This window comes from Monopterus albus, unplaced genomic scaffold (genome assembly GCF_001952655.1).
Source record: "Monopterus albus unplaced genomic scaffold, M_albus_1.0 scaffold159.1, whole genome shotgun sequence".
Lineage (NCBI taxonomy): Eukaryota > Metazoa > Chordata > Actinopteri > Synbranchiformes > Synbranchidae > Monopterus > Monopterus albus.
In genome coordinates this window covers 607,009-619,724 of record NW_018128039.1, presented here as the reverse complement: position 1 = coordinate 619,724, position 12,716 = coordinate 607,009, and positions in this window count along the sequence as shown.

Sequence of the window (12,716 nt, the reverse complement as noted above, 5' to 3'; positions counted from 1 at the left end):
GCAACTGGGGCAAAGATAACACACTGCAAGTGCAGAGCTAGTGTTATATTGTAACCCACTATTGATGAGAAGACTCTCCAGCTATTGTTCATCAATGCTGCCTTGTGTAAAGACAGGAGAAAACATTTTAACACACATTTAGGGCAGTGGTGGCATAAAGCTCAGAGAAGCGAGTTTACGACCAGAAAGTCACTGGATTCGATGCCTGGACCAGCAGGATTAAATCTGGGTGGGACAGGTGACAAAGCAACGCTTGCCTCACCCTCATTACCACAACTATTATGGTGCAGCTGAGTGAGGCCTGGACCCCAAACCGCTCCAATGGAGCTGATCAGTCGCCACAGGTCAGTCTGTGCTTGTTGGGGTTCTTCAGGGACAAATTTGTCCTGAGGGTAACCAGTGTTAATGTGAAGAGGGTGTCACTGAAAAAGAGAGGTGGCCTCTCGGTGGACCTACCCTGACTAAATAAAGGTTACAAAATCATTATTGTATTATTGAAATGCTGAGCGTTCATAGAGTTTGTTTGTTGGCATTATTGGCTGAAAGTCCATTATCACCATGAGCAGAAAGAAGTCTAATCAAGTATTGAAATAGTGTGATTGTGAGCAACATATAGTAAAAAAAACTCAGGTATCTCTGATCCAAATGCCTTGATTTTAAACTGTCACCTCACAGCAAGAAGGTTCTGAGTTCGAGCCCCGGCCGACCCGGTGCCTTTCTCTGTGGAGTCTGCATGTTCTCCCTGTGCCTGTGTGGGTTCTCTCCGGGTACTCCAGCTTCGTCCCACAGTCCAAAGACATGCAGCTTAGGTTGACTGGTTGACTCTAAACTGCCTGTAGGAGGGAGTGTGAGTGTGTGTGGATAGACTGGTGGCCTGTCCAGGGTGGACCCCGCCTCTCACCCAGTGTCAGCTAGGATTGGCTGTAGCCCCCCCAGGGAGTCTAAGGAGTCCATAGTCTCAGACCTGTTTTCCTTTTTGCTACTATATTTCCCATTTCAGCTGTAAACAAATGTACTAGTTTTCCTTTTTACACCTGAGTCTTTGAGCCATTCTGCTTTGTTCCTAACAATGTGTGTAAGCGCTAACGTGAGTGTGCACTCACATCTGTCAGCTTCATCAGTTTGAGTCAGTGTGTATCTGAGGGTGTGTTTGTGTGTGAGCTCCCGAGTGTGTTCTCAGCACCTCAAACTGACAGCTGAACTATCCACCCGACATTAATTGAGTTGGCTTACACATTATGTTTATCTGGGGAGAAAAAAAATAACAGAAAAGAAAAGAAAACACCCTCACGCCATAATTTGTTTCCAGTGTCACCTCCTGACACTGTGAATATTGAGGCAGGATATTAACTGGAGATTATGTTGAATCTTAAAAAGTAGTTTTGCCCATGTTGAACACTCAGACAATTTGTTTGACAGGGGCGGTGGTACAGACGGCCATGTTTGTGTTGGAGGGAAGAGTCTTCTGGAACAGAGAGGATAGACTGCTGCTGAGATCAGATGAATGAGTGAGTGAGGATATAGGACATTGGAGGAAAGAGGGTGGGAGGGAAGGATGAGGGATGTGTAAGTGAATGAGGAAGGAAGGGGGAAAGGACAGAAGGAGGGATGGAATGAGTGAGGTAGTGAGTGACAGGTGGAGTGATGAATGAGTGAGAGAGCTGGAAATGAGTGCAGGATGGAGGAACAGATAGAAAACAGTATGCTTGTGAGAATGAGGGGGGGAATAAGGGAGAGATGGAGAGACTCAGTCAGTGGGTAGTTCTCAAGTGCCTTGTTTTCCTCACAAGGGGCCTGTCAGTTCATAAAAACACTTCCATAAAGGATGGTCTCGTGTATCCTCAGTCATGGCTCCTCCAGCAGCCTCCTCAGTCCTCAGTCCTCGCTCCTCAGAGCTGATATAAGACACTTGGACCGAGGACTGAGAATGTACACTAGGAACGAGCAAGTGAGGAATGGAATAAGTGATGTAGAAAGTGAGAGAGTGGAGGGGGATGACAGAAGGAGGGAGGGAGTGATTGAGGAGGGAATGAGGAAGTGAGTGGTAGGGTCAATATAAGGAGCTAGGGAGGAAGGAAGGAAACAAAAGAGTCCATGCATGAGTGAAGGAGGTATAAGTGATGGCAGAAAGGAACATGCATGAATGAGTGAGGAAAAGAGAAAAGAGGGAGGGAAGAAGTGAAGTGGTGAAAGAGTGAGGTGGAGGGGGAGAGCATGGTGGATGAGGGAGGGATGAAGTCATAGCTCTCTGGAGGAAATACTGTTGTTTGGCTCTTTCTCACTGAGATCCTAATGAATGCAACATTTTGTCTGTTGGGCTTTTGCATTAAAACACTGTAAAATCTCTAGTGATTCAACCGATATCTCATGCCAAGGACAAGAAATTGCTGGTTTTCTTAATATAATCCTCAACAAAATAAGCACATGGGTTTGCTGTTATACTGGGATCTTAAACTGGTTCACAGCATCCCAGCCACAAGGCTTCATGCTTCCAAAAGACACACACAGTGTTTTCAAGGTGTTCACACACTACCTCCTGTCACAATGTCAGAAGGATCAGCTACAGATACGCTGTGGAGTTTACTCAGTGACAGAATATTAAATATAAAGGAACTTAGGATCAGTTGCTTCATCCTGGATGAATCAGCATCACATGAAGCACATCATGGGACACACACACACGCACACGCGCAGGGTGAGAGCTGCTGCAGCCGACTGCGGAGCTGCCCAGAGAGCTGTTAGAAGATGTGTAATCAAACCGAGGCTGGCTTAACAGCTCAATTAGCAGCCGTAATTAAAACACTCGCTCAAAGACAGATAGCATGGATCTGTCTTTCGCTCTTGCTCACTCACACACACACAGACAGACACACAATGAAAAAATGAAACTGTTACACATGGGCTCGTACAGAACTGCAGAATGTACAGACACGCACACACTGAGAAGATGAAGCTGTTCCATGTAGTCAGTGATGACAGAAACCAGGAAAAACTACTCATGCATGTAATTATCAATCAGCAGCCCCCACAACCCGACCACATCAGCTTATACACGACTGCTGTGGTGAGAATATTTGCTGTCTTTTACAGAGAACTGAAACGTGTTTCTCTTCTGATTCTGCACCACAATCAGGACGCGTTGGAGCCTCAGTGGCCCTGCTGCTGCTTTACTGGGTGGAGGGGGAAATGACTAGGTACCGAGGAGTCATTAAAGTTTACCCTGAGCTTATTGCTGTGGTGCATTCAAGTGCTGGTGTGAAGCTCGGTTTATACTGATTTCACCTGTCACCTTTGTTTTATTGATGGGCCTATGACACCTCAGAGGGGCTCAACAAGGGAAACCAGTGTCCTGGAACCACCCCCTCCATCACTCAGGTCTGCTCACCACTTGCCCCCCACCCCAGGTCTGGGGTTGGTACTGATAAATTCTTCTGGAAATTTGAGCTGCCTTCTCAAGTCAACTCTCATTGGCCAATTGCTCGCTGTAGTGAGAATCCCCATACTTCCTGCCTCATCCCCTGGCCTAAGGCATGAGCCTTGGTGGCCTTCTGTTTCCTCTCCTTCTCCAGTCCCTCAGCCAACATCTGCTTGTGCTGCCATCTGTATCTTCCATCCACCAGGCTTGATTGGCTGTATTTAGCTTCAAGATCCAAACTGAACCTCTGTAGTTTTCCTCCTGCAGGTTTGTGAATAAGGATAATCACCTTTATTTGACCAAGTATGTTACACACCCAAGGAATTTTTTTCCGGTACAGAACCGAGGCAGCCATCTGCGGCACCAACTCACACTGATGGCTCTAACCATCTGGGTTCAGTGTCTTGCCCAAGGACACTTCGACATGTGAACTGCAGGCACCGAGATTTGAACCGGTTGGGAGACGATTGTTCTACCTTTTGGTGACAGTCGCCCACAGTCACCAGAACCCAGGATGTGATTTCATCACGATGTAGTAATCCTTTACACTGCTGTCATTGGCATGCAGCAACAATAAATCTAATCAGCAGGCGTGCTGAGCACTGAGGGGAGGTGAGCACAAACAGCCACTTTCAAAATCATCTTTATTTCACTTGTCATTCTTCACTGTATCTTCTCATTGCTTTATGGCTTTCAGCACCATATTCATGCTCAGAGGTTGTGTCATTGTTGCTTCTTCAGGTTTATGTCTTTCTCCTGGTTAAGTCTTGTAAAAATGGCTTTATTTCTTTGTCAGTGCATACACTAATAACCTGCATTTTATCATTCCACTCTGAGCTTTTCTAAATTCTTAATTCCAAGTGCCACAGAGGATTACGTCCCATGGTAATGCTCTTTTGACTGATAGAAGTGCTGTGTTTATTTACTGCACAGACTTGGTAGGGAAGGTAACCTGGGTGGACGTACAAAGATTGAATCCTGCATGTGGTTGGGGTTAGGCAGTGAAAGCATGTGTTTTGAAGGTAGTTGGTAGTCCTGAAAAACCAGCAAAGGGAAGCTTGATTTTGAAAGTAGACAACAGAAGAAATCCCACCATTTAGTTCTGACTTCTCTCCAAAGCCACCCCTCCAAAACACAACGTGCACTGCCTGAACACTACTTACAGATTTCAGGAAAATAACAAATGCTCCCCAAACAAAACAAAAGCAGCATGTCCAGAAGAAATACGGCCACCATGGTGTCACTTTTCAGCCTCTTTTGTTCTTTCAGTTGTCACTGTCATTCCAAAGCCGCATCGATGTTAAGGTTAGGGACCAGTCAGTGTTGTGGTAGTTGTACTGCAGTAGTAAGACCTGTAGAAGACTAATGGCACACTGTCAGTGAACTATTTGCAGATATGTTCATTATGAACATTTCCTAATTATGCTGATAAATGAGTGGGTTGCAGATTAAGTGTCAGAGATAAAAGCAGTCGAAATGTCAGCTGAACTGTAAACACTGAAAGCTATTGGAATTTAAGTTTAAGCACCAGACTGCAAATTGCTGCACTGTCACTAAGCAGCGGCCTCCCCACTGAACACAGTAGATCTGATTTAACTGCTGTCATCAGGAGCAAGGCTGATGCTGTCACACTTCCTGCTCGCTCTACATTTTATTCTTTAATGTCTGCCTGCTTTCACCATGTCACTTTAGATCCCGTCACTTAAACCTGCCCTGCAGTAACCTCAGTCTTTCCCCCCATTACCAGTCACCTGATTCCTCACCCCTGCGCCCTAATCAATATCCCAGTACTAACGTTGCATTCGATTCACGCCAGAAAATTTCAAATTAAAAATTCAGATTTGTTCCACAACTCACAACACCAAATGTAGACCATCAACATGGCTGACCATTAGAAATGTGTCTTCTTATGGCAGAGCTGGACTGGGTGCATCAGTGAAACACAGGACGTCACATAATATTTTACATCGGTTTAGTCACAATCTTACACCCAAAGGTAATGTCACATGTCATGTACTACTATGGCCTTTTATTCACTTACTGTCATTCAAAACCAGTTTCTGTGGGCGCTTCCATATTTACTGATGTCAGAGCATCAGTTACTCGATGAAGCCGAGGTTCATATACTGGCCATAATGGCCAGTTGGAGCTCTGACTTCCAGAGACATTCCATCAGACATTTTCAAGAAATCAAATCAAATCAAATCAGATTTATTTATATACAGTAGCACTTTAAAAACAACATCCAGTTGACCAAAGTACTTTATATAGCAGAACCACAATAAATGACTAAAATAGAATAAATAAGATCAGTGCAAAAAAATAAAACAGCACAATAACTCAGACACACAGATGACATACATTCAGTAAATTAAAAATTAAAAGGAATACATCAGGCCCTACTGTGTATTAAAAGCCAAGGTAAATAAATATGTTTTAAGCAATGATTTAAAAGTAATGAGGTCAGTAGCTGACCTAACATTAAAAGGTAGACTATTCCATAATTTAGGGGCTGCAACAGTAAAAGCACGATCACCCCAACATTTATATCTGACCCTAGGAACCTCTAAAAGAAACTGGCTTGAAGATCTGAGGGACCTTGTAGGTTTGTGCCAATGCACTAATTCGGTGAGGTAAGATGGTGCCAAACTTTTAAGAGCCTTAAAAGCGATAATCAGCAGCTTAAAATCAATTCTAAAACAGACTGGAAGCCAGTGGAGAGAAGCCAGTACCAGGGTTATATGCCCGAACTTCCTAGTACTTGTCAAAAGACAAGCAGCAGTATTTTGCACTATTTGGAGATGAGTGAGGGAGGACTGGTTAACACCTAGGTACAGTATATTGCAATAATCAAGTCTAGAAGTGATAAAAGCATGAATTGCATTCTCAAAATCATTAAAACAAAGGAATGACTTGACCTTGCTTAACAGCCTCAGGTAGAAGAAGCTAGATTTCACAACTGAGTTGATTTGCTTGTCAAACCTCAAGTCGCCATCAAACATCACCACTAGATTTTTTACAGTCGACTTCAGGTGTCGAGCTAGGGGGCCCAGGCCCTGGTTAGAAGCAGTTAAGTTTGCCAGGTCACCAAATAGCATACACTCAGTCTTATTTTCATTGCGATTTAAAAAGTTAGGTGCCGACCATGATTTCAAGTCTGTCAGACAGTCAAACAATGGCTGTAATGACATCCCTCTTGTTGCCTTCAATGGTAAGTAAATCTGAATGTCATCAGCATAACAATGAAAAGAAAGGCCATATTTCCTTAAGATAGATCCCAGTGGGAGCATGTACAAAGAGAACAAAATGGGATCAAGCACAGATCCTTGGGGGACACCACAGGAAAGGATGGTTGAGGAGGACAAACAGGTACCAATAATAACAGTAAAACCTCTGTTGGTGAGATAAGATTTGAACCACTTAAGAACAATACCTTGAATACCTACACACTGCTCCAAATGAGATAGGAGGATTTCATGATCCACTGTATCGAAGGCCGCAGTGAGATCTAAAAGCACCAATAAAACCGAATCCCTGGCGTCCCTAGCCAACAGGGTATCGTTACTGATTTTTAATAATGCAGACTCAGTACTATGTTTTGATTTAAAACCAAATTGAAATTGCTCCTCAATGCCATTATCTGTCAAAAAAGACTGGAGTTGGATAAAAACAATCTTCTCCAGAACTTTAGGCATAAAAGATAATTTAGACACTGGTCTAAAGTTAGAGAACACTAAAGGGTCAAGATTTGATTTTTTGAGAAGAGGCTGGACAATCGCTTTTTTTAAAGCATCTGGAACTGAGCCCGTCCTTAAATATAAATTAATTAGAGCCATAAAGCTAGGCCCAACAGAGTCAAAAACATCCTTAAATAATCTAGTTGTCAAACAATCCAAAGAACAGTGAGATGCTTTCATGTGGTGAACTACTTCAGATAGCATAGACAAAGATACAGGCTCAAACTGATCAAAGACAGCAGAATGCAGAGGAATATCAGATGGGTCAGGATTAGTAGAACTGGAGGACTGCCTAATGTTTCAATATTTTATCAGTAAAATATTGAAGAAAACCCTCATATACTGGTACAGATGCCTCATGATGAGAAGCAAGGTTACACGGGTTGATAACAGAATTAATTGTACTGAACAAGACCTGAGGTTTATGACGATTACTGATGACAATGTTGGAAAGGTAGCTCGATTTGGCAGATTTTACAGCTTTCTGATAGTCAGAGAGACAATCCCAGAAATGGCGGAGAGAAACGTGAAGTTTATCCTTCCTCCATTTGCGTTCAGCTTGCTTTGTTTAAGTGCTCGAGTAGAATCGTTTAGCCAGGGCACTGCTTGCATCTTGGCTGGTCTGCGTCGAAGGGGGGCAGTAGAATCCATTATAAGAAGGTGGCTAGAAATCTTTTAAGTTCTGAATTGCTTGAAAAGCAGTATGTTACCAGCGCAGTCAGCGCTAAAATCCTAAATCACTCCTGAAGCACACTGGGAGCCGGTGTAAGGAGGCTAAAACAGTTCTGATGTGGTCCCATCTCTTGGTTGTAGTTAAAAGCTTCACAGCAGATGTCGCTACAATCTGGAGCCAGTTAATGGATTTTAGATTAGGAGAAGTGAACAGGCGGTAGTTAAGGCATAAGATGATGAAGACATGTAAAATGCTCTGTGTTTTTAATAGATTGTTTAGTTTTAAAATATTTCTGAGATGATAAAAACACGACTGTAGAAGCTTTGTGACAAGTTACTATCAGACCAAACACCTAGATTCTTTGCAACAGATGTAATGTGTTCCAGCATGGAAGCTATTGCCCTCATGCAGTTGTGGGTTTGTCTGAATGAAGCTGGGAGGAACATTAACCTCAGAGCGACCTATGTCTGAATGACAGAAAGCTGTCGTTGTAACAAAGTGATGAGGCCAGCCATGTTACATACCCCATGTCTTGCACTTCTTCTTTGCCATTTTTTTTTTTTCATGGACAGGTCTAAAGATGAGCAGCAGACATATTGATATGCAAATGAATGATTAAGAGGCCTGTCTACATACATTATGGATAACTGCAAGAGCAGAAATATGGCTCCATTCATATTTCTGACTTTGTGTATACGCACAGCTTTAGTCATGAATCTTTAGTTGTGCAAGGAACTGATGCAAATGCAGCCACTGGGGCACGACTGCTTCTACAGTGTGAGGCTAAGGGCCAACCAGCCAACTCTGCATGGTAACTGCCATGCACAGCCATTTTGTTTGTATTGTTTCCCTCATTGCCAAGTTGCTTCAGCTATGTTGCTGCAGGAGGGCTGAGTAGTGGGCAGGATTAACAAACAAGAGTGACAGAAAGATACAGAGATGATGGCAGGAGAAAGTCGAGGCAAAGAGAGAAGAAACTCTAATAAGCTGCTGCTGCTGAGTCACCTCATGCTGCCGGATTGATAATCAGATCTGGATGGCCTAATTGAGAAATCTCATTGTCTTACATAATTGAGGATCAGCCTGCGGCCAAGGACACTAGAGGAAGAGCAATTTCCTATTTTACGCAGCAGCGTTTCCATCACTTATTAAGTGGCATTGATCTGTATGGGAATGTGAAACAAAGTCTGAGGAAGCTATAGTGATCAGTGACCCTGTGAGGTGGAAAGGATGATGTTCTCTGTACTTCTTTTTTTGTATAACACATGTTTGAACAGTTTATGAGCCTGTGCTCAAATATATTTGAGTGACTTTAATGTCTTTAAAGGTTTCCAGCTCACAGTTGTCACCATCTGTCTCTGGTGTTCCTGGAAGAATATAAATGTGATCACAGTCTGTTTAATTCAGCCTGTACTAGAATGGAAAAGTTTACTTTCCAGGGTTTTTGCTTTGTTTAGAGTCACATGGCACAAACTGGCAGGGAACTAGGGCATGTAAACAAATGTTAATTCACAAGCACATTTTAGTAACCAGATATTTACTGGACTTCTCTCTGTTTCAACTGCAGTGAACATGTGCAAATCCATCTCATTACACCCTTAAAACCCAGTGTTTTGTGCTCATTTCCTCTTAATAGTTTGAGTCTTATCCTGACTTAAGAGGACCAGCCCTGCAGTTCATTTGGAAGATGACTGACACCTGCATTACATAAGCCTCGGTGAGCTGGAGCCAGCTGAGGTGGAACAACATGGTGCCCACTCTCCACAACAAACCAGGATGCCATAAATTATTTGTTCAAGGAAAATTTCCCAGACAGCATCTCTACTGGTGGCTCCACAGAAAGCATAGCCAGGCCTGTTCTTTAGGCTTTTACTTCTGTGCTCATTTTTAATGCTCTAGAAAGAGGCCTGCCTGTTGGTTTACACTAAAGGGCTTTTGTTATGAAATACTGTATGTGCAGAGGCGCGTTGAACGAGTGTCAAGTATGCTGTGGTCATTTACAGGTTAAGAATGTCAGTTACAAAAAATCTAAATATTTAGGACATTTGAAGGCTGTGTTTGCTGTGTGAGAAAAGACAATTCAATGCAATAATAAAAAGCTAAGTATACTGTTTAGCTTGCAATCATCCAAACAGACGCTAATAGAGTGTCTAGCTAACTTTGGCCCGAAGCGTAATTTTATGCTTCAAATCTATTATTTCCATTAAGTGCTCAGTGTTGAAATCAACCCTAGTGATGTGATTGTTACAGCTTGAACATCCCAGAACTGGTTTAGTTTGACCAGTGAACATCCAGGTAAAGTCCCCCACCTGCAAGGTAGGTGCACAGCGATTTCTCTGAGCTTTTCTCAGAATTTTTACATTAATTATCTGTTGCTGCTTTTTCCTGTTATTGCCAAAACCTGAGTGTTGAATTTGTTTATTGAGTGAGAATAACTACAAATTCAACTAATATTGGAGCACTGACGGAATTAATATTGTTTAAACTGTGTTGTTTCCTCTCTTTCTTCCCCTTTTTAATTTGAACACCAGCTTGTATTTGAGGGCTCACAGTACATGTGAAGACTGAGGGACTGCCAAGCCCAAACACCCAGAGGTGCACTTTGTGAAACTGCCCCAGTCTGTGCTGGACCTGGCTCAGGTCTGGTCATGGTTTTGAGGTGTTGCTCTTCTGCATTTCACACAGAGGCATTATTAGACCCCTTTTACTGCAGCACATGCCCCAGTATCGATCTGCTGTGTCCCAGTAAAATCACATAGTCCTGTTTTAACAAGCTCCTATATTTGGCAGTGGATTTAGATGGCTTGATAATAACAGGAAAAGAATTGATTTGTTGCTTTAATCTAGAATGTTGAAGCAGCTGTGGCTCAGGGAGTAGAGCAGCTGTTTCCCAATCAAAAGTTAGGTAGTTTGATTCCTGGTCCCCCCAGTCCGCAGGTTAAAGCACCCTTGGGCAAGATGCTGACCCTATAGTTGCCTCTGGCAGCCAGGCATGACACTATGACATGTGAACTAGAGAAGCCAAAACAAGGTCAAGATCAACTTTTACCATTGTTAACGTGTACTTAACGAGTTAACAATTTAATCACACAATGTGCAAACAACACTGCCTTTTTGACTTTTCATACCTAATGTGCTTGTCTTGTGGTTTTTCCACATTCAATCTGTCAAGGACAAAAAGCACAATACAGTGAATCAGCTTCTTAAATAAAAAGTAAAATGTATTATTCCTGAACCACAAAATAGACTTTTTTGGTTGTACAAATTCCCTAGTCTTGAACGGAACTGAAAAGTAGGTTATTTAAAGTACAATTTCCCAGCCCAACAAAAACTTGCGTGAATTGTGAGTGCAACTTTCAGTTAGTCCTTCCACTGAACCAGGATCTGTGATTTAGCTCTTGTTTGGAATCTATCAGCTCTTGTTGCAGCTGTCTGTCTGCTGTTTGGTACTAGAGAGGTAGCGTACTGTGGGGTTGTCAGAGCTTTTTCACCAAAAACCCAGCCTGCTGCTGCTATAGAAGCAATGCTGAAAATTTGCAGGTTGCTAGGAGCTGAAATGGTCTAAAATATTTCATTGAGTTACAAATTTGGTGAAAAACCTCTGGGGATTCACCATTACAAATAGCACCTTTAATATCTGACACATTGTTTAAATGGAAATATTAATTGCCTGATTTTTTCTTTTGTTTGTTTGCTTTTACAGCACATTGAGCTTTGTTTCAGGTATGAGAGCTGCTACAGGGTAAAGTTTATTGTTATTAGTGTAATCTCGTACATAGCCTGATAATTGAACATATCAAGCCTACAAGGGAGGCTCATTTGGTCAGCTTATATATTAAGAGTGGGGATATTATTGGTGTTTGTCATCAGTGGGAATCTGCTGTAAGTTGCTCCAGCTCTGTTGCATAATTCATTCAACACAAATTGAATATTTAAAAGATGAACATTGCTTGCTGTCTTGGTATGCCAAAAATGTTTCAGACACTGTACAGAGCATTTGTCAGGAGTTTGGAGTAGCTTTATATGGAGTCCAGAGAATTTCTCATTACTGGCAGTCTACCAGAACTGTTTGTGCCTCGGAGATGTTATTAATTCCCTGCCAGAGTTTTCAACAGTGCTGTGTTGAAGCAGCACATGCTGACCTCCATCCGCTTTCACTGTACCTTCTGATGGGAATACAAATAGGGGTTTATGCAGCTGAATAAACAAATGCTTAGTTTAACTGAGTGGCCTTTTACAGGGGGCTCTCTACCCTTCCTTTTTTTATTTTTTCCATTTTCTGAAATGTCAGATCTTCTCTGCATGCTGTTTATCTAATAATCTAATTCCTGTCATAGAGAGAGATGTGCAGAGGTGTGTCAGCCAAGACAGCTTCACAGCATCCATAGACTTGAGAAACTCGGGGCGGACCTCATCCACCCTTGGGGCCTTGCCAACTAAGGAGTTCCTTAACTATCTCATCAACTTCAGCCAGGGTAATGGACAAGTCCCCTCCCGAGTCCCCAGCCCTGGCTTCCTTTACGGAAGGTGTGTCGGGGGATTGGGGAGATCTTCAAAGTATTCCTTCCACCGGCTGACGACATCCTCAGCTGAGGTCAGCAGCACACCACCTCCACTGTAAACAGTGTTGGCAAAACAGTGCTTCCCTCCTGAGCTGCCGGACAGTTCTCCAGAATCTTGTGGTGACCACCACAACCAATAGTCCCTCTCCATGGCCTCACCGAACTCCTCCCAGACCTGAGTTTTTGCCTCCACAACCACCCGGGCTGCAGTCCGCTCAGCCTGCCGGTACCCGTCAGCTGCCTCAGGCGTCCCACAAGCCAACCAGGCTTGAAAGGACTCCTTCTTCAGCTTGATGGCATCCCTTACTTCCGGTGTCCACCACCAGGTT